The sequence below is a fragment of the Manacus candei genome, unplaced genomic scaffold (genome assembly GCF_025592945.1).
Source record: "Manacus candei isolate 608988 ecotype Guabito, Panama unplaced genomic scaffold, ASM2559294v1 h1tg000146l, whole genome shotgun sequence".
In the NCBI taxonomy this organism is placed as follows: domain Eukaryota; kingdom Metazoa; phylum Chordata; class Aves; order Passeriformes; family Pipridae; genus Manacus; species Manacus candei.
Genome location: NW_026138194.1, coordinates 532,705 through 553,056, shown reverse-complemented (window position 1 = coordinate 553,056; position 20,352 = coordinate 532,705). Strand labels below are relative to the sequence as shown.

At 49.1% G+C, this 20,352-nt stretch overlaps 1 long non-coding RNA gene across 3 annotated transcripts in view; it reads left to right on the top strand.

The window, feature by feature from the left end:
• The window catches only part of LOC127462933 (uncharacterized), a 38,073-nt gene extending 20,943 nt beyond the window's left edge, over positions 1-17,130 (top strand). For all 3 annotated transcript variants that reach the window (XR_007900599.1, XR_007900598.1, XR_007900600.1), the window contains one exon: positions 16,766-17,130. This is a non-coding gene — a long non-coding RNA (uncharacterized LOC127462933). The remainder of the gene's footprint in view (positions 1-16,765) is intronic.
• Positions 17,131-20,352: the final 3,222 nt, after the last annotated feature.

Sequence of the window (20,352 nt, the reverse complement as noted above, 5' to 3'; positions counted from 1 at the left end):
CATCTGTGAGACAATTTAGAGCTGATATAACCCCGCGTCGGGAGCGCTTTTTCATCCTGATGCTTTTCCCATTCTCCTCAAAGCCGTTGCAGTGGAGCAGCTTTGTTTAATGCACCCATGTGAAAACAGCCTGTATTTCACACCACGGGTTAGCAGAGTAATTCTGGCAGAAATGCTGCGGAATATATGCATTTAATATGGGTGGAATAATTCAATTTCCTCCCTATTATTTCAGCTACGCAGTTACAATCTCCTTAATTCTTCATTAAACCCTCTGGGCTTGAGGGGGGATGTTGCCGGGTTTTATGAGTCTGCCATAGTTCTTTCAAATGAACACAGAGGAGCAGTTTTAATCATGTGTTTTTTAGGCAGATGTCCTGGTGATTCCAGCTAAATCAGAGCTGTTTAGCTCCTTGCTTTGGTCGTGGCTGGGACCCACGTAGGGGCTCTACTGGAAGGTGTCCCTGCCCATGGAAGGTGATGGTCTTTGAGGTCCCTTCCAAACCCAAACCATCCTGGGATTCTCTGCTTCTATGGTTGCTGCCACTTGGGCTTAATCCCAGAAGGGATGATGGGATTTAAGGGTGGAAAGCTCTTCCTTTTGCAGCTTCATCCTGAGCACTCCCCAGCCCCAACCTCTCCACCTGGAAGCCACCCAGTGGCACTTCTGTGGCTGCAGGTTCCTCCCAGTGAGTTGGTTTTTGGAAGGGACAGGGTGACATGAGTGTTGTCCGTGCTGGCTGCTGTTCTGAGTCAGTCCTGAAACTAAGGAAAAGCCTGGGAAAGGGATCCCTGGGCTGGGAAAGGCAGAGCTGTCGTCACTGTCCATGGGGAGCAGGGTCAGGACTCACCTCTCAGGGAAAAGAACCTGTGAGTTGGTGGCCTCTCAGTTGTGTTTTCCCAGTCCAAGAAACCCTCAGTAACCTCTGCTTTCCATCCCTAATTCCATCCATACCTCACTTCCCAAGGCTCAGCTTCTCCTCTGCTGCTTTCGGATGCAGAGAGAAGAGCAGAGCTCCTTTCTCCCTCTGGGCACAACGTGGGATGATCCAGGCTCTGTAAATGGCATTGGGACTGTGCTTTTAGGTGTAGGGGGATTTGGGAAGACCCACAGCTACCCAAAAAGCAGGCACAACATCCTGCAGATGAGGAATAAAGCCGGGAAGAGCTGGGTCTAAAATCTCATCTGTGCGTGTGGCCGTTCCTGATTTTTCAACTAGGACCTGTGCAAGTGGGACCTGCTCCTTCTGGAGCTTTGCAACTCTCATGTTGGTTTAAAATAATTCTGCATGAACGTCATAATTCTGCATAAAAGAATTCTTTCAAATCTTAAAATCAGCTCCAACTTCCCTGGCTCGCTCTCCTCTCCAGACATTTTCTTCTCTTGCCTCCACAAAAACCACTCTTCGTGATCCTTCTGTCCTTCCAGTTACTGTCCCATCTCTCTTCACTTCCTTTTATCTCTGTACCTCTCTTGCATTCGTTTTTTCCCCCCTCTCCATTTACCTACTTCCACCCAGTATCATCTGTCTCCATGGAAACCACTTTGGAATGATTCCTACCTGAGAAGTGGCCAAAACTTTGCTTCATTTTCATCCCCCATCGTGATCTTTCCCTTTGAGTTCTTGCTTTCTCTTGCTTCCTGTGACTTGGTGGCACTGTCACCTCTCTGGGTGCTCTCTGAGCATTTCTCTATCCACAACTATTCCCTTCTTCCATTTTCCCCTATATTTTGGAATCCTCAGAGTTATTTTACCCATCAGCTGGTGGTTTCAGCCTAGGGCAGGTTGGAAACTCTCCCGTCCATCCTGCAGGGATTTGTTTCTGTTCTCCAGTCCAAACTTCCCTGATTTGCATCTTCTGAGGTCTCAATTTGCATATTATTTCATCTGGGGAGCACAAATTAGGTGACTTATTTACCTGCCTTGGCAGAGCTCATTTCATAGTCGGGGTCACGTTGATTCCATCATCCATTTTCACCTTCCCCTCATCTGCACTTGTTTACAACTTTATTTGAATTTCCACTGGGGCACTTCAGAAACTGCAGAATTCAGCTCCAGCTTCCCAAAGGACTCCCTTTCCCCTAAACCCTATTACTCTGTTAACAAACACACTTAATCACACCATTTTTCCCCTGCATTCTGGCTGATGAAACTCAAGATCATGTTTGACTTCCCTCTTTCTCCCCTATTCTCCTTAATGCTGCAAAAATCCACCCCTCCCTTATTTGTCCTGACAGCTAAATTACCTTCCCACCTCCCCTAAATCAATATGCCACCGTCTATCTTCGCTTCAGCAATCCCAAAAATGTTGCTGATGACAAGGCACCTGCAATTCCTGGAGCAAAGTGTCTGGAGACATGGAATCCATGTGACTGGGGAGGCCTTGGCACAGGTAGCCCCTGGATCCCTGGAAGTGTCCAAGGGCAGGTTGGACAGGGCTTGGAGCAACCTGGGCTAGTGGAAGGTGTCCCTGCTTGTTGGAATGAGATGATCTTGAAGTTCCCTTCCAATCCAAAGCATCCTGGGATTCTGTGACTACTGAGCCATAAGCATCCTGATCTGTGTCCCGTGTTTCCCAGCCCCTCTAGACATGCTGGGATGGCTTCTTGTGGCTCCTGAGAAGTTCAGAGTTCATAGAGCAAGTTAATATAGGCTTGATTTTACAGAATCACAGTCACAGGTTGGAAAAGCCCTCTGAGATCATCCAGTCCCACCTGTGACCCAACCCCACCGTGGCTCCCAGCCCATGGCACTGATGCCACATCCAGTCTCATCTTAAACACCTCCAGGGATGGAGAATCCCCCCCTTCCCTGGGCAGCCCATTCCAATGGCTGAGCACCCTCTCTGTAAAGAATTTCTTCCTGATATCCAACCTGCCCCTGCCCTGGCCCAGCTTGAGGCCGTGCCCTCTTGTCCTACTGCTGGTTCCCTGGAGCAGAGCCCGACCCCCTCCCGGCTCCCCCCTCCTGGCAGGGAGTTGCAGAGAGTGAGGAGGTCTCCCCTGAGCCTCCTCCTCTCCAGGCTGAGCCCCCCCAGCTCCCTCAGCCTCTCCTCCCAGCACTTGTGCTCCAGTCCCTTCCCCAGCCTGGCTGCTCTTCTCTGCCCCTGCTCCAGCCCCTCCAGGGCCTTCCTGAGCTCAGGGCCCAGAGCTGGACACAGCACTCCAGGGGTGGCCTCCCCAGCGCCCAGCCCAGGGGCACAAGCCCTGCCCTGCTCCTGCTGCCACACTCTTCCTCAGCCAGCCCAGCAGCCCTTGGCCCTCTTGCCCCCCTGGGCACCCCTGGGTCATGTCCATCAGCACTCCCAGGTCCCTTTCCTGCCTGACCACTCCTGGTTCCCCTCAGCCAGGGAAAATCCCCCCTCTAATGGATTACTGGTTTCTATTTGGGATCTCTTTTCTGCAAAACACTCAGCAACTTGTTTTGTGACTCGGAGAGTGACAAACAGTGGTAATAATTCCAAATGTCACCTGGCAGAAAGCAGTTGCTCCTACACACGCTCAATCCCCGCACAGTCACTTATCTCTGAGTGTGGGAGGTGTTCCATCCTTAATTCCACCTGCTCCCTGTGGTTCCCAGAACTGTGTTTGCTACTTCCACAAATGGATGATTTAAGCAATAACAACATAGCCAAGACGAACTGCCTCGTGACCAGTTTAACCTGCAGTTCTGCCTTTGATTTTGTCCAACTTTCCTGACGTGTCTGCCCACCAAAGGCACACCAGGAACAGCTGGAGTGTATCCCAGGTGTGCCTGGAATCCTGTTTTCCTTGGGCCAGCACAGCAGGGGTGCTCCACATGGACATGCTGGAGACACCCAGCAAAACCTCAGGTGCTTCATCCATGGGGAGAACTTTAAATTCCAGCAGCACCCAAGCAGTTAAAATAACTCAGAATAACAGTGGTGTAATAAACTGGGAGAAAGGAGGAGAGGGAGGAGGAAGACCAATGGCATTCCTGGTCCTTGCATTGATGCCAAGCCATGGCAGTACTGTTTTAGATATCAGATTTGATAATATTGGACATCCAGATAATGAAAACCTCACTGATGGGAGTGTTTACACAGATATTTACCTATAGAGCCAGGCTGGGAGAGCTGGGAATGTTCCCCTGGAGAAGAGAAGGCTCCAGGGAGAGCTGAGAACCCCTTGCAGGGCCTAAAGGGGCTCCAGGAGAGCTGGAGAGGGACTGGGGACAAGGGATGGAGGGACAGGACACAGGGAATGGCTTCCCAGTGCCAGAGGGCAGGGTTAGGTGGGATATTGGGAAGGAATTGCTGGCTGGGAGGGTGGGGAGGGGCTGGCCCAGGGTGCCCAGAGAAGCTGTGGATCCAGGGGCAGCAAAAGCTTCTCTGGTCAACCTGGGCCACGGCTTCCCCACCCTCCCAGCCAGCAATTCCTTCCCAATATCCCACCTAACCCTGCCCTCTGGCAGTTTGAAGCCATTTTCCCCTGTCCTGGGGTCCTGTAATACAGGGTTAAAGTGGTTTTCACACCAAAAATGGAAAAAAAGATTCTGATGTTTCATGAATCACAATATCTCAGGGCAGCAAACTGCACTGCAAGTTCACACCCAGCAATTCCCAGAGTCTCAGAATATTTATTCCTTGTTTTGAACCAGCCACCAAAAATAAAGGAACATTTTGTTCCTGGAGCAGCGTCCACTCCTAAAGCAGGAAAATTATGTGGGCAGGAGCTTCAGAGACACATCCAAGGCCAGGTTGGACAGGGCTTGGAGCCACCTGGGATAGTAGAAGGTGCCCTTGCCCTAAAAACAAGATGAGTTTTTAGGGTCTCTTCCAACCCAAAGCATTGTGTGATTTTATGATCACAACTGTGTTGAGCTGCTGTGGCTGTCAAAGGATATAAAGGAGGGAGAAATGCTGATAAATTGATTAGGAAAAAAAAGTTGGAAGACACAGGCAAGGTGTGGGCATCCCCATCCCTCCTGGAGATCAGGAAAAATCATAAAGAAGCAGCAAAGTGTCCCAAAGTTTGTTTCCTGTGGAAGAATCTGTTGTTCTGATTAAGGACATTGCCTTGCTTGGCCACACAGAGACATTTGGTGTAAATTAGGATGTCTCTGGTGATAACAATGAAGGTGTGAAAACTCCCAGCAGCTGAGCACCTGGATCCTTCATTTGCAAAATGTTCAGGGATTAGCAGAGGTTAAATGCAGTCTATAAATGTCAGATGTTGACAGGACTGCATTCAGCCATAATAAACTTGAAGCAGAGGAAAGTTCCCTTAAAATATCAACCTCTCACCCAGCAGTGCTCAGTGCAGGGTTTAAAAGAGGCTGCACATTACTGGCCCATAAATAATAGTAATGAAAAGGTCAAGCAACCTGTTAGGAAAATCTTACTGCTCTGTGGCTGAGCCTGGGAAATCACAGCCAGGATGGAAATGCAGGGCTGGAGCTCTGGTTCTTCTGTGTCCAGCCTGTTCTCATTCACCCTGTTCAACTGAAATGATCCTGGAGTTACAGTCACAGCACAACGTGTCACAGCAGGGCTGGGCCAAACTTTAAACCATTTAAGCCAGGGTGAAGTGCCAGGTCCTGCCCTTGGGTCACAACAACCCCCTGCAGCTCCAGGCTGGGCCAGAGGGGCTGGAGAGCTGGAAAAGGCCCTGGGGGTGCTGGTGAGAGCGGCTGGACATGAGCCCAGGGGGGCAGGAGGCCAATGGATCCTGGATTGGATCAGGAATAGTGTGTCCAGCAGGAGCAGGGCAGGGATTGTTCCCTGTGCTGGGACCTGGGGAGGTCCCCCTGGAATCCCGGGGGCAGTTCTGGGCCCCTCAGACAGGAGAGACACGGAGGGGCTGGAGCGTGTGCAGGGAAGGGAAGGGAGCTGGGAAGGGGCTGGAGAATTCCTGAGGGAGCTGGGGGGGCTCAGCCTGGAGCAAAGGGGGGTCAGGGGGGACCTTCTGGCTCTGTAAGTCCCTGCCAGGAGGGGGGATCAGGCTCTGCTCCCAGGGAACAAGGGCCAGGAGGAGAGGGAACGGCCTCAGGCTGTGCCAGGGGAGGGTCAAGTTGGATATTAAGGAAAATTCCTTCCTGGAAAGGGCTGTCCAACCCTGGTTCAGCTGCCCAGGGCAGGAGTGGACTCCCCATCCCTGGAAGTGTTCAAAAAACGAGTCGAGGTGGCACTTGAGGATGCAGTTTAATGGTGCACACGGTGCTGGTACTGGGTTGACATTTGGACTTGATCATGAAGGCCTTTCCCACCCTTAACAGCTCTCTGATTCTATGAATAAAAATACATTAATTCATACAGATGACCCAATATATTTTTCCCAATACTGCCAAAGAGCAGCATCTCTTTTTTCTTTCCCTCTTTTTTCCCCTCTGTTGTTTCCAAACACTGAATATCCCTGGGAAACAAAAAAAGCCGGTCCGAGAATTTCCAGCAGGTTCTTTATTTCCCCCCCTTAGATCGCAACAAAGATTAGGTAGGTCAGTGCTGTGCTGTTCAAAAGTTTATTTACTTCCCACTGTGATTTCTCCTTGCAAGAGTAAGGGCAGAGTAACCTTTGGATCTTCAAAAGCTCTGCCACTGCTGTGATTACTCCGAGAGAAATTTGTGTATTGTTGGGTTGGCAGCGAGCATTCGATGCCACCAGAGATTCCCTTAATAGCTCAGGTGAGCTGAGAAGGGCTGTGGTTCCTTGGATGTTTCTCTGCTGCATCTCATTAATTAATCTACTCCAGCCAGCTCTTCCCCATCCATTGTATATTCCCTGCTTATACAGCCTTATCGACCTGGCCCTGGGGAAAATCAGTTCTTGTAATCTATCTTATTACATTTAAATATATGTACAGAGCCTGATATGGTACAGCAGCAGTGGGGCTTGGGAGAGGCAGGGAAAAAGGGGCTGGGAAGGAGGAGGAAAAGCCCTGCAGGTCTGGTTTTGACAAGTTCAGGTTGTTAGAAACTAAAAACAAGGACTTGGCAAAAGGGTCACAGGGATGTCATATGAAGGGACTGGAGCACAAGTGCTGGGAGGAGAGGCTGAGGGAGCTGGGGGGGCTCAGCCTGGAGAGGAGGAGGCTCAGGGGAGACCTCCTCACTCTCTGCAACTCCCTGCCAGGAGGGGGGAGCCGGGGGGGTTGGGCTCTTCTCCCAGGCAACCATCAGCAAGACAAGAGGGCTCGGTCTCAAGTTGTGCCAGGGGAGGTTTAGATTGGATATCAGGAAGAATTTCTTTGCAGAGAGGGTGCTCAGCCATTGGAATGGGCTGCCCAGGGAAGTGGGGGATTCTCCATCCCTGGAGGTGTTTAAGGACAGACTGGATGTGGCATCAGTGCCATGGGCTGGGAACCACGGCGGGGTTGGATCAAGGGTTGGATGATCTCAGAGGGCTTTTCCAACCCGGCTGATTCTGGGATTCTGGGATTCATGAGAGGGCAAGCACAGCCTGGGATGTGTGTTCCCATAAATCCATGGCATGGCTGACCCTCCTGCTGCCTCATCTAAGGATCCTCAACTCTTACAAGAGTCAGGCGCCGATCTCTGCTCCCTGTGAGCAGGGGTGGGACCCAGGGAATGGCTGGAGCTGTGCCGGGGGGTTTAGATTGGATTTTAGGGAAAGGTTCTTCCCCCAGAGGGTGGTTGGGCACTGACCAGGCTCCCCAGAGCAGTGGGCACTTCCCAAGGCTGCCAGAGCTCCAGGAGTGTTTGGACAATGCCCTCAAGGACAGGGTGGGATTGTTGGAGGGTCTGTGCAGGGCCAGGAGTTGGAGGATCAATGCTCCTTGTGGGTCCCTCCCAACTCAGGATATTCTGTGATTCTCTGAAGGGCCTTTGCAGTCCTGCTTTTAACTCTTGATTTCCCCACTGTTTTGACCAAAATAGGATGTCTTTAAAAGGAAATCCATATTTCTTCATCAGCCCAAGAAAAAACTGCATTCTTCTTTTGTTGTTATTAAATCTGTTTTCATGTGTAAAGAGAACTTCATAGATAAGGTGACCTGAATTTCCACAAAGATTGTTGCCCAGAGAAGCTGTGGCTGCCCCTGGATCCCTGGAAGTGCCCAAGGCCAGGTTGGAGCAACCTGGGCTAGTGGAAGGTGTCCCTGCCTGTGGCAGGGGGTTGGAATGAGATGATCTTTAAGGTCCCTTCCAACCCAAACAACTTTTTGATTCTGGGACTCTCCTGACAAAAAACATAGAAGGCCAAAAGGATGATCTGGGCATGTAAAGGTCATTCCCTGGGAAAACCACGGTGGAAATCTTCTTGCAATGTATCCTTGGGGGCAAGAAGGAGAATAAAGTAATCAGGAAGGGTTAGCATGGATTTCCCAACATAAACCATTCCTGACCAGTTTAACCTGGCTTCTCCTGGTGATGCACTGTGGGAGTACTGGACAGAGAGGGCACTGAAGCAGGAGAGGCTCAGACTGGAAAAAAAGGAAGAATTTTGCCATGATGAGACCAGTCAGGCATTTGAAGTGTCCCAGCAATGCTGTGTGCTCTCCATCCTTGGGAGTTCCCAAGGTGGGGATGGATAAAGCCTCGAGCATTCCGGTGTGATCTCAGGGGTGATCCTGCCTGGATGCAGCTCTGCAGGATCATGGGAATGTGTAAGGCACAGTTGCTGCCAGGAGAGACTGAACTGCAGGGAAACTTTGGTCAGTGCTGCTGAAGTTGTGCCTGCACAACAGGATGACTGAAATCTGGGATTACATCACATCCCAAAGGGAGATAATTCCTTCTGCATCTTTATTTTCACTGGCATTAAGTGTGAGGAGCAGGGGGGCAGTCCCATCAGGAAGTCAGAAGTTGATGTGCAGGCAACACAAACCTACAGACAGAGAGTGGGTTTGTTGAGGCTGAGTTGTGGAACAGATGGAGCTGTTGATACGAGCGGAGTTTTTCCTTTAAAACAAGAAAAGAATTCCTTTAAAAGTGAATTCCTTTAAAGATGAATTCCTTTAAAAGTGTCCAACGAAAGCCCTGGAGACTCTCCATCTAGGTAAAGCAGCACAGAGTGCTCATGGCTGGTGTTATCCCATTTTTCCTACGTGTTCACTTGAGGTGGAAAATGGCTGAGGCTGCCACAGCAACCTGAACCCAGAGAAGCCTCCCTGTGACCCAGAACCACCTGGGAGTGGACAAGTGCCCAGGATTGGGGTAGATACACCAAAATAATGTGAAAACAGGATTTTCCAACGGGAATCTGCACGGGTTCCTTTCATCCTTCTCCTCCAACAGCTCTGCCCCTCTCCTTTGTTTTTCCTTCACAAGCCGACTTGACAGAGAAGGGACAGGAGGGTGGAAGAGCCTTGCTCTGGCTGCTTTCCCTCCAACAACAGAGGCAATGGTGCTGCCAGCCCTCCTTCAAGGGCTGGATTGATGTCCCTGCCTCGTGTTAGACCCAGCTGGGAGAAGGGGAATTAGGCCTTGTCTTTCAATTACTGCTGTTTTGCTCAGGGCCTCACACCGAAGCCTCCCAGCGGAGAAGTCCCTTCTTGCCGCTTGTAATCTCCGGGTTGTATTTGAAAATAAAGCTTTTAATTAAAACTGGCGTTTCTCAGCTTCCCACTGGCAGCCAACATCTGCCTGGGAAGGGAGATCTTTTGTGACAGAGAGAGAGAGTAAACTAATTCCCCCTCTCCTGCTGGAGATGAGACGGGAACGCGGGAGCTCCTCGACGCTCGGGCCCATCAGAGACCCCTCGGCATTTCCCAGCAGCAAGGGGGTTAATCCCGTGACCTGGCAGCATTCCAGCCCCCTGATCTCCCTCTCAAATCCCCCACCCTGCAGTTCCACACGTGATATAATCCCCTTTTCCCGTGTCCTGTCATTATAGAACCAGAGAATTGCGGAATATCCTGAGCTGGGAGGGACCCACAAGGAGCATTGATCCAACTCCTGGCCCTGCCCAGACACCCCAACAATCCCACCCTGTCCCTGAGGGCGTTGTCCAAACGCTCCCTGAGCTCTGGCAGGTTTGGGAAGTGCCCACTGCCCTGGGGAGCCTGGTCAGTGCCCCACCACCCTCTGTGGGAAGAACCTTTCCCTAAAATCCAACCTAACCCTCCCATGGGAGCTGCTGATGCACAGGGTTAAACAGTAGCTTTTTCCCAACTCCAATACACTCCCCCTGATCTGAAGACAAACCCTGTGGAAAATTTCACTCCCAGAGCAATATTTCAGGAGACTTTTCAGCAGCTGAAAAGGACCATTTAAAATGCTGTCACCTAAGAAAGAGCATAACAACCCTGTCTGCATTATCTCCCTTAATTAACATCCAGGAGAGTCTCAACGGTAAAATTCTTTAAGGACTTGAACTGTAAAGTTCTTTAAGGACTTGAATTGCACAATGACACAATCGAATCCTCTTTTGAGATCTTTCAAATGTGATGTGACTCTTCCTGTGTTCTAAGTGAGGACCTTGGCAGTGGAAGTTGATTTTATTGTGGCTGTTTCTCAGGGGGGTCCTGGGGGCAAGGGTTTTCCTCTGCTCGCTGTCCTGTGTTCTCACGGGGTTTCTCATCCTGTCCCCTGCACTTCAGGCACTTTGTGCCCCAAATCTGTCATGTTCAGCCTGATCCTGCTGAGGGAAAGTGGGCAGAGGGCAGATGTAAGTGACTTATAGACAATATCTCTGATGGTCACATCAGACATCTGTGCCCTGACTTTTACAAGTTTTGTGATGTCCTGGAATCCCATCAACCAAAAAAAAAAAAGTGAAAAAAACCCCCCAAACCTCGGTGGCAAATGGTGATGATACAACACCAGGAGATTAAAAAAAATCAGCATCAATTATCCTCCAGCACTGGTAATCCTGAAGTGATGAGAGTCAAGGAAAAACAATAAATAGAAAACAAACGTGGCCTCCAGGAGTTTGTTCATAAATTTCCATGGCAATAGCACTGCGTGTTCCCAAACATGGAATAGCCTCAGACCAGACATTAAAGCTCAGAATCCTCTCTGCTAATGCACCGTTTCTGTCTGATACAACTGGTATTACCCTGCTGATATTTTGTGGTTTTAGCAGCTTTTTCCCCCTCCCATCATTAAATATTTGATAGTTCTAAATTGTCACTTTAATCCCGAGCTGTTTTGGCTGAGCTGGGCCATGGACTGAGTTGTGCAAAGAGGGAACTGTTTCTCTGACTTACATATTGAGGATATGCTGTGTTTACATTCCCAGTGTGGTATCACACAGTCTCAGTATCAAGGTTGTGACTGCCCCTGGATCCCTGGAAGTGTCCAAGGCCGGGTTGGACAGGGCTTGGAGCAACCTGGGATAGTGGAATGTGTTGGGGTTGGAACTGGATGGTCTTTAAAGTCCCTTCCAACCCAAATCTTTCCGTGAATCCAGGAAATAACTTGTCCATCTCCTCTGGTGACAATTCCCACTGAGTGGAACAGCTGCAAAAAGCAGATATTCCTCCATATTCCGTAGCACAGCGTGGCCCTCTGGGATAATCCTGACAAAAAGAAGTCTGGGCACTTCCCAAAACGAGCTGAGTGAGAGAAAGATTTACATTCTCTGCTGGTTCTTCTGAAAAATCTTACCCTGGAAGTGTTCTGAGGTGCCTGAAGAGCAAATGTGATGGGAATGGACATTTCCCTGTGGGATCTGACCCCTCAGGCCTTGGCTGCCTTTCAGGGAGGGCCATTGAATTAATTCAGCCCAGTTCTGCTGCCATCAGGATGTTCTGCCCTCAGAGCAGGGCCTGCTCTGGGCATGTGCTGGACAGCCATTAAAAGATCAGGACTGCAATCCAAATTTGGATAAAGATGTGAACAGACAAGCCCCAAGTTGCACAAAAGGAAGAAAAGCACAATCAGCGTTTGTAGGACCCAAAAAAAGCACTCACAGGGGTAAACCTTGGTGGCCTGGGGATGTGGCACTGCTGCAAGTTCCCTGGGATTGACTGGCAGTGAAAATCAGGGAAAACTGGCCTGAGCCTGCTTTGTGAGGTGGAAAATGAGTGTTTGAGGTGTAGTTGTCCAATAGCTCAGTTACAAGGGAGTGTGAACAAATCGGTCTCATATTTCCTCCCCTTTACAGGTGGAAAATCTCTGTGTAACTCCCTGCAGAAAAGATGAGGCTGAAAAGCGAGCTGAGATCTGAGGCAGAGCTTAGATCTTGGTTGAAAATTGTGTTTTGTGTTTTAAAACCAAGCCTCCAGACCCAAACCTCCCAGTGCTCCAGAACCTGGGCTGGAACTGTAACCTGGTCAATGGGATTTTGGCCAACACTTGGACTGATTCAACACCATGAGGTCTTGGGATGTCTCTGGACTTGGTGTGTCCCTGTGACCACAAGTGTTCCAAGGGCAAACACCAGCCCTGGGTGGGGACAGGGGGGATGAACACACCCCTGGGGACACCAGGAATGAGGAGGAGAACCCTCCCCCTGGATGGGAAGAGCTCAAGGTGGTGACAGGACCCTCCACAACAAGAGTTTGGAAGGAGAATAAGATGTGCTGTGTTTCTGTTATCTTATCTTTTGTTATCTGCATGAAGCTCCTTCCCTTTTTCCCTTGGAGCATAATTCCCAGCTCTGACTTGGCTTTTTTGTGTTTAGCCAGGAACAGATCAAGGGGATCTCAGAGCAGCTGCCTTGGACTTGGCTTCATCAGGAATATCAGCCCCTCATCTTGCTGAGCAAAATTCTCTACTGCAGGCAGGAATGTTATTAAGCAAATGTTCACCTCCCAGTTTTCCCAAGGGATTTAAACACCTCTCTCACCTCTCTTCCATCTCAGCAGCACCGCAGGCTGAATAGATGCAGGAATTTTCCTGCCCTTGGGAACAATCTTTCCCCGAGAACAAAACCCAACAAACTGTAATTTGGCAGCCGGTGTCATCTCCAGCATAATCAAGTATTGACTTAATTAGAAACCCTTTTAAGTGATGCACTGGGAGAAAACCACATCTTTTTTCAAAGTATTCCTCATTTGTAATTATTATTTCACTTGTGAATCTTCCACACTCCGTTGAAAATGCCATATGGAAAACAAATTAGTTTGCTACAGTGACTAATGTTTACTGCCACTGCTGCTCTCCAGCTTTTTGGGCCAAGTTTTTAAATCATCAGTCCTTTCTCTGGCAGAGCTGACAGTGAAATTGGTCTGGAGGAGCAAAGCGTGGAGAGAACTGAAACGATCCTGCTTTCCCTGGGAGGGGGATGATATTCCTGGGATGCTGATGGGCACGAGCTTCCTGATGAGCTCCACGGCCACACAGTCATTTGCACCTTTCTGTAGCTCATTCCCTCCACTTGGAATAATAAAATATGACACAATTGGCTTAATTATCCTCTTGTACTGCACTTGTCGCTCCAGGCTTGTGTGTCTCTCCTTCACTTGGCTCTTCCCTGATCCTCCAGGAAAACACCGAGTGCTTTTTTTTCCCTAAAAGCATAGGAGTGGCTTTAGTGACTCTCAGGGTTATCCCTTTAGTCACTTTCAGGGTTCTCCTGCTTCCTTTTTTTGTTTGTTTGGGTTTTTTTTGGAAGCCAGGCCTTCAGCTGGATTCTCTCCCACCTTCTCCGTGTGCTCTGAACCATTCCCAAAGAGTCAGGAGGGCAAGGAGCTCCTTTGTTGGGAGTGTTTGGCCTCTCACCACCCACTCACTCAGGTAGAAGTCCTTGGCTCGCCTTCCAGGTTATTGCAACAACCAGAAAAGATGGCATTTCACTTTTCCTTGCAAATGGAGTCGGGAGGGACCATCTGGACACGTGTAAAGTCGGCAGCAGTTTTTGACTCCCGCGCTCCGGGAATTTTCATGGAAGTTCTGATCAAAGTTTCCATGGCAGAGCCCTCCACGGGCAAGTTCTGTTTCTAATGGCCATATGGGACTCCCGTAGGTGAGGAGGCACCTGGAGGATGTGTATTTAAAAAAAAAATAAGGATTGGAAACATGGATCAGAAAGAAGAAAGGAGTAAAACACTTTGTCACCCAAAGACACGAGCACAAAGTCTTGGAGAGAGTGAGAGTTGCTCAGGACCAAGGAATTGAGGGTTTGGTCTGTTTTGTCTCATTGTTAGGTGTTATTTATTGATAATGATACATCTCATCCCCAAGTGGAGGACAGGACAGTTGGCAGCAGTGACTCCATTAGCCAAAATTACGAGTGTTTCAAAACACCATCTGCTGCTGGTTTTACCTCTGAGCAACGAAAATAGAAACCCAATTTACATCCTGGACTCTGCTGAGGACACACTGCTGGGCACAGGCTCGGTGATTGAAAGGGAAATTGCTCCTTGCTGTTCCCATTCCTGTCTGCCTGGATCTCCTGCCTTCCCATTCCCAGTATCCGATGGATTCGGATGCTCCCCTCAGCTCCTGCATCTTTGCAGTGTGTCATCATTTATACACTGACCCTCTATAGGAATACAGGGCAAAAATGTTCCCAATTATCATGGGCAACCACATCCTATGGAGGGGAAAGTACCCTGCTACTCCCACCTCAGGAATCTTTGGGATGAAAGGAAATACAGGAATTTAAGCCAAAATCCCGTGTTAAAAACACACAACACACACCTTTGAACAGGAAACACTGTTCATGTGGCAAAGTGAAGCACTTGAAAATTTGGGAATGGCAGATTGATTGTTGCCATGGAGAAGTCCTTGGGAGCATTAATCACTGCCTGGAATGGTGTGAAGGAAATGAAGTGTGAGGACACACACACGGCCCCAGGATGTGGAAACAACCCATCCCCTCACTGCTCATTAGTCCCACAGCTTTATCCTGGGCAGGGAAGGAGGTGTCCTGCAGGAGGGAACGCTGTGGAATCATGTGTTTAATGTCCTGGACCCCTCTGGGGTCAGAGGCCTTGTGGAGTAACCACAGAGCTGGGAATAAAAGCACAGAGCAGGGACAGGATCCGGGTGGGAATCAGCCCAGATTCCAGGATGCTCCAGGGGGTGAAGCCACTCATGCTGAGGAACTCTCAGCTCTGCCACGAGTTGTGATCCTGGACTCTCCTGCTCTGTGCCTCACTTCTGGGTGTCTGGAAAACAGGGATAATGGGGCTGTGTTTCCAAATGCCTTTGGGAGCAGGGAGCAGAAGGTTATTTAAGCTCAATGGGTTATGAGTATTTCTCAGTGTAAGTTAAAGCTCTTTCAAAATATAATCCTGGAATCATGGAATGGTTTGGGTTGGAAGGGACATTGAAGACCATCCAGGTCCAACCCCAACACCTTCCACTAGCCCAGGTTGCTCCAAGCCCCATCCAACCTGCCCTTGGACACTTCCAGGGATCCAGGGGCAGCCACAGCTTCTCTGGGAAATCCATTCCAGCCCCTCCCCACCCTCCCAGACAGCAATTCCTTCCCCATATCCCAGCTAATATTCCACTGAGAAGCCATTCCGTGTGTCCTGTCCCTCCAGGCCTTGTCCCCAGTCCCTCTCCAGCTCTCCTGGAGCCCCTTTAGGCCCTGCAAGGGGCTCTCAGCTCTCCCTGGAGCCTTCTCTTCTCCAGATGAACCCCTCCAGCTCTCCCAGCCTGGTTCCAGAGCAGAGGGGCTCCAGCCCTGGGAGCAGCTCTGTGGTCTCCTCTGGACTCTCTCCAGCAGGTCTGTGTCCTCCCTGTGCTGGGGGCCTCAGAGCTGGACACTCCAGCTGGGGCCACATAACCTTCATTTTGATGTCTGTCTTTGTTTCCCTCTCCCTGCTTTGCTCCCTGTTCCCCATTCCCATCGATTAACAAAGATCCAGCTCTTCCAGCACCCTTTTCTTTGAGCATTGGCTGCCCTTCACTCACCACTCGGGTTTAATATTCCCCAAATTTTATTAACCAGTTATTTACGAGCTGCCAAATCAAACAGATTAGCAAGCAAGACTCAAAACAAGACAAAAGATCCCTTGTTAGCCTCTCACTGGGTAAATAATCTGCTTGGGTCATGCAGAATTAATCAGTTTGCTGCTTCCCCATTCCTGATCATCCTGGCAAATAACACACAGCTCCGGGCTCTGCTTCCCTTGCCTCTGGTGCACACACAACCAGTTGACTGCAGGATTCCTTCCAGGCAGGGAAAAGAGCAAATTTCACAGAATAACTCTCTGGAAAAGCTGGAGATCTCCCCACACAAACCTGAGAGCACTGGGGGTTGTGTGAGTCGAACATTAGAGATAAAAACGTTGCCCAAAATGGGCTCAAACATCTGCAGAGACGTGGAGTGATGGAGCATCCCCAGCACGTGGCCACAGCAGCTGCTGAGGACAGGAATATTCAGTTTAGGTTGGTTTATTGTATTTTATAAGGATCTGATTAGGGAAGTAATTCAGGCCCATGCTTGGTTTTAATCTGTCGGGTCTGTTGAGGTAAGAAACATCACGGCCAGCACATTTTGGGCCGAGCCAGCTCCCATTTCTGGGAATCACAGAAGGGTTTGGGTTGGAAAGGACCTCAAAGATCATCTCATGCCATGGGCAGGGACACCTTCCACTCTCCCAGGTTGCTCCAGCTTGGCCTTGGACACTTCCAGGGATCCAGGGGCAGCCACAGCTTCTCTGGGCAACCTGTGCCAGGGCCTTCCCATCCTCCCAGCCAGGAATTCCTTCCTAAAATCACAACTGCAGCACAGCCTGAGGTGTTTAACACAAGCAATAAGACAGGACAGTTCCCTAATTACCCCAAATTTCCCCTAATTACCCCTGGTGTTCTCACAGGATACCCCTGATCTAATCCAAGGAAATACCTGACTTTTCAAAGCAGTCCAAGAGCCTGTCCTCGTTTGGATCTCCCACATGCCCATGATATGCAGATTAATTGATGACTATTAAATCCTTGGCAGCCACAGGTACAGGTTTTTTAACCCCACTGGAAGCCAGCAGATGATCCAGTGTGACCTCCTGCCACCTCCTGCCTGTCCCAAGGAGTTCCTGTGGCACCCAGGCAGGACACAGAGGATTTACCTGTTCCCTCAGCTTTTCCCATCTTTAATTGTCATGGCACTTGAACCAGGTGGCTCTTGGAAAATTCACTCTTGGAAAAGCAAACAGTGCCAATGGATGGCAAACAGAGGACTTTCCCCTGTTGATTCCCACAGATTTGGGCTTGTTTAAAGCTTCCCTAATGAGCTAAAGGAAATACAGGCACATTTCAATTAAAGAGCTACGACATCCCTGGGGAAACCTCTCCAAGAAAACTGTGTGAGGAAACAACTTGACTGCTCTCCAGTTTGGGTTTGGATACATGAAATTGAGTTCTCCTGAAGAATAAAATATTTCCTGCTTTAGACAAGTGATGTTGATCCATTTTTCTCCAATAAAGCTCAGGCCATTGGATTCAACCCCAGGTTTAACTTTCCCCCGAAGATCCACCATAAAATTGAGGCTTGTTCACTTGGCATGAATTTCCCTGTGGGAATGGAAGGGTTTCAAGGAATGAATATCCAGGAGTACTAAAAATGACTCTTAGTTTTGAACAGTGAACCACCAGCTCCCAGCCCTGAAGAGCTTTGAGTGTTCCTACTCCATTTTTAAGCTGCATCCACATCGTTGGAAGTGTCCAAAAAAAAAACCCACATGAAAGTGGCACCTGAGGACACAGTTTTCAGAGTCACAGAACCATCAGAGTGGGAAGGGACCTCTGGAGATCACCCAGTGCTGGTCTGATGGTTGGACTTGATGATCTTGGAAGTCTTCTCCCACCTGAACAATTCTGAGATTCCATGATTTTGAAGTTCCATCCCACCCCACTGTTAAATCTCCTACTTGGTTTGTGAACTGCTGGTGCACACTGGGTTGGACAATGTGTTGGACAGGCTGGACAAGCTGAATTGTAGAAAAAAAGTCCCTTTAATAACAGTGGAGTCGATGTCCCAAAACCTGATGACTCCCAAGGGTCTGGGGATGGGATTCAGGACAAGAGCAGTGAGGAATTAGAAGGATCTCTTCACCTTTCCAATGGATAAAGAGACAAATCGCAGCAAAACTTCCATGGCAGGGGGTGAAGACTGTCAGGATTTGTATCCCAGCTCCCTGGATTTTTCCAGACCCCTTTGCAATGCCCCTGGGGTGGGGGACAGGAAAGAATTCCCCATCCTGTGGGACCCCTCAGCTTTTCTCCACGTGCTCCCTCGAGGAGATCCCACCTTGCACAGTAGAAAAGTATTTTCCATCCTTATCTTTCCTTTCTGTTTTTCCTCTCTTGTGCCTTTTCCATGGTGTCCACAGTACCCCCAGGCTGAGGCTGAGCTCCTCAGCTATAAAGGGTTTCCATGTCACTTGGGATGCAGCATCCAGGTCCCCATGGGCAGCCAATCCCTCCAAATCCAGGCTGTTATTCCATGTTTCTGTGAAGCTCAGCCCAGCCCACTGTGCAGACCACAGCCTGGCCTTCCTGGGTGCTGGGGAAGCACAAAAAGCTGCCAGATGAATATCAGCTAAAGACTTTTCCAAGAAGGAATTCTGCATTTCAAAACCGAGGGAAGGAGGGAAGCATCTAATGATGCCGGGAAAGAAGAAATAGTGAATATTAACTGAGGTAACTTCAATCTCTCCCTCCCTTCAGAGGGAGCAGAAAGGAGGGATAATGATCAAAAACAGGGATTGTGGAAGCAAAGCTCCCAGGCCCTGTCCCTCAGGCACCTGGAGCGAGGCAAAAGCCACTCTCTGAGTCCCCCAGTCCTTGATGCTCCCGGCAGGAGGCCCTTGGATGTGTCCCAGATGATGCTCCAGCCCAGCCAAGTTCTGGGATGAATGACTCCACGGGGGGCAGTGGCCTGGTGCAGGTCAGGGAACATTGATGTTAAACACTAAATCCTCCTGCTTTTGTGCTGGAGCAGCTGGAATCCAGCTCCATCCAGCTCCGTGCTGCTCCTGGATTTATGGATTGACAAAGGGGCACAGACCACCCCTGACAGGCAGAGCCAGTGATCACCTGAATCCATGGATTTCTTTTCAGTTCAGTCTGTGGGACACTGTGCTGGGAACCCCCACGTTCATTTCTGCAGCCCTTTAGTCCTTCCTGTGCATTAATAAGACAAATTCTGGGGGGGAAAAAACCCCAATACACAAAGTGCTCTGTGTTACCAGAAACACCTTAATTTGGATTTTATTTGTGCTGAGGGATGGAGGACGAGTCAGCTCTGATGATATTTCGGGGGCTGGGTGCTGGAACGAAGCTTAATTTGAGTTTAAGCCCAGAGGACTGTTGTGCAGAGGGAGATCTGGGCTGTGCTCAGGCCACCACCTGTGTTTAGGGTGGAACAGGAACATCACCCAAACAACCAGACCCCTGCAGAGGGACCTTGTGCTGGAAGGCCTGAACACCCTCATTCCTTCCTCTCCTGCACCAGGAGCACCTCAGGCTGGTTGGGAAGTTTAAACTCAAGTTAAAACCAGTTGTTATAAACTGGATGAACCACTTAGGAGGGAGAAAACAGGCTGGGAAAAACCCACTTGTAAAACACAATCTGAACACTCTGAAACATCCTCAGGTCTCTCCAATTTGCCTTTTTTTTTTGCAGTGCTTGGGAATTCCAGGATTATTCACACACTCCTTGCTTGGAATTGCTCCAATCAGGCCCTTCATTTTTTTTTTCCTTGGTCATTTAATCAGTAATTAGGCTGAGTGAAGAGGAAAGCCAGAGGAGAAACATTTGGGAAAGGATTTTTATTGTTCCAAGGATTTAATATTCAGGCATTACAGACCTGAGTAAATTCTAATTGTGTTTCTAACTCTACGTTTAATAAATGGACCATGGAGAGGTTAAAAAAAAAAATAAAATAAAAAGGGCTGTGAGCAGTGGGAGGAAAAAACAGGAAATGAGGCCATGAATCAAATCTGGTTTTGGAGATGACAGCGGGGCTGGATACAAACCCAACAGTCAGATAAAAGGGTATCAACATAAATAATCACAGATTAATATGACATTATGTTAATATATTACACTTTAAGGCCCGTGGGTAAATCTGAGGGCCCTGACCTGCTTAATGTCACATTCACCTTTTCTTTATTTTGCTCAGAAAAAGGGGAATAATTCATCCTTGATCAAAGTGTGAACTTTGATGGCTCAGGAAATCAGTCCATGCAGGTTTGGCTCTCCCTGGATATCAACAGGGAACTGTTGGCAATGTGGCAAAATCCAGGCAGGTTCTGGTCTTGAACTAAAGACAATAAAACTCTGACTCTGAAAAGTGAAATAATGACTCAAACATCAATTCTGAGGCGAGTCCTCAACCTGCAGCTTCTGCAGGAGCAGAATTAGGACTGAAAACAAAGGAATTCTGCCCCTTTTTATAACCAGGTCTTGGGATGAGTTTGCAAAGCTCATTTAGAGGAATTTGATGGCTTGGATTAATTTGCCCTGCAGGTCTGACTTGTGCCAAGAGCATCAAGGGCAGTGGGATTTGGCACAGCAGGAGTGTGAAGTCC